General features: G+C 42.8%; 1 non-coding gene across 1 annotated transcript; it reads right to left on the bottom strand.

The window, feature by feature from the left end:
- Nucleotides 1-241: 241 nt before the first annotated feature.
- On the bottom strand, nucleotides 242-348 carry LOC112788111 (small nucleolar RNA R71). The gene has a single exon (XR_003195490.1). It is a non-coding gene; the product is annotated as a small nucleolar RNA R71 (small nucleolar RNA).
- Between the last annotated feature and the right edge of the window lie 1,394 nt (nucleotides 349-1,742).

Genomic DNA, 1,742 nt, shown 5'->3' on the forward strand with positions numbered 1-1,742 from the left:
TTCATTTGGAGGAAGTGTTCAAGAAGATCCCAATCAACATCTAACCACCTTCCTAAGGATATGTGACACTGTGAAGTCTAATGGTGTTCATCCTGACACCTACAGACTAATTCTATTCCTCTTCTCACTCAAGGACAAGGCATCTAAATGGCTGGAATCCTTCCTGAAAGAGAGCTTAACAACCTAGGAAGATGTGGTAAACAAATTCTTGGCGAGATTCTATCCTCCTCAAAGAATCAACAGGTTGAGAGCTGAGGTTCAATCTTTCAGACAGCAAGATGGTGAGACTCTATATGAAGCATGGGAGAGATTTAAAGACTTGACAAGAAGATGCCCGCCAGATATGTTCAATGAATAGGTGCAGCTGCACATTTTCTATGAAGGTCTTTTTTATGAATCAAAGAAGGCAGTAGACCACTCATCTGGGGGATCTCTGAATAAGAAGAAGACCATTGAAGAAGCCATAGATGTCATTGAGACTGTAGCTGAGAATGACTACTTCTATGCTTCTGAAAGAGGCAACACTAGAGGAGTGATGGAGCTAAACAATGTGGATGCACTACTAGCTCAAAACAAGATGATTACCAAGCAATTGGCTGAGCTCACCAAGAAGATGGAGAGGAATCAAGTAGTAGCAATCACCACTTCAGCAGCAACTCAAGAAGGAGTGAACGAAGAAGCAGAGGGTAGTCAGGAGCAAGCCAACTACATTGGAAATTCACCTAGGCAGAACCATGACCCATACTCCAAAATGTATAATCCTGGCTGGAGGAACCACCCAAACTTTGGATCGGGAAATCAACAAGACCAAGGTCAAGATCAGAGATGCCACAACCCCAACAATAATGCAGCTCACCAACATCCCACACAGAGATCATATCAACACTCACTTAACAACACATCTCAACATCCATACCAAAGCCAAAATGGCCCTTCTCATCCCTCCAATCTCAACTCTCCATCATCGGAAGAAAGACTATCAAGGATTGAGACTCTACTTGAAGGCATATGTAAGGAAATCCAAGATAGTAAGGTGTTCCGAGAGGAAGTGCGATCCAACATGCAGAATCAAGACGCTGCCATCAAGAAACTTGAGACACAAATTGGCTACCTATTTCAGCAAGCTCCCAGCCATGACCTTCACAGTAACATTGAACCAAATCGGAGGGAGGAGTGTCATGCTATCACCCTCAGAAGTGGAAAGGAATTAAAGGAGACTTCCAAGCAACCACAAGAGAAAGATAAAATTGGAAGAAAGGAGGAACACAATGAAGTTCAAGTCCCCACCTCCAATGCACATCCAAAGGGAGAAGAGCTGAGGCCATATATTCCGAAAGCTGCATATCCTCAACGATTAAGGAAGAAAGGGGATGACAGCCAGTTCTCTAGGTTTTTAGAAATTTTCAAGAAACTACAGATTAACATACCCTTTGTGAAGCAATAGAGCAAATGCCGCTCTATGCCAAGTTCTTGAAGGAGTTGATGACCAAGAAGAGAAGCTGGAAGAACAACGATACTGTGATACTAACCAAAGAATGTAGTGCTATCATTCAGCATAAACTGCCCCAGAAATTAAAGGATCCTGGGAGCTTCCAGATTCCCTGTATTATAGGAGAAATAACAGTGCAAAAGGCTCTATGTGATTTAGGAGCCAGCATAAATCTGATGTCTGTAGCTATGATGAGAAAAATGAAGATTGAGGAGGCCAAACCAACAAAAATGGCCTTGCAACTGGCAGACCG

This window comes from Arachis hypogaea, chromosome 20 (assembly GCF_003086295.3).
Source record: "Arachis hypogaea cultivar Tifrunner chromosome 20, arahy.Tifrunner.gnm2.J5K5, whole genome shotgun sequence".
In the NCBI taxonomy this organism is placed as follows: domain Eukaryota; kingdom Viridiplantae; phylum Streptophyta; class Magnoliopsida; order Fabales; family Fabaceae; genus Arachis; species Arachis hypogaea.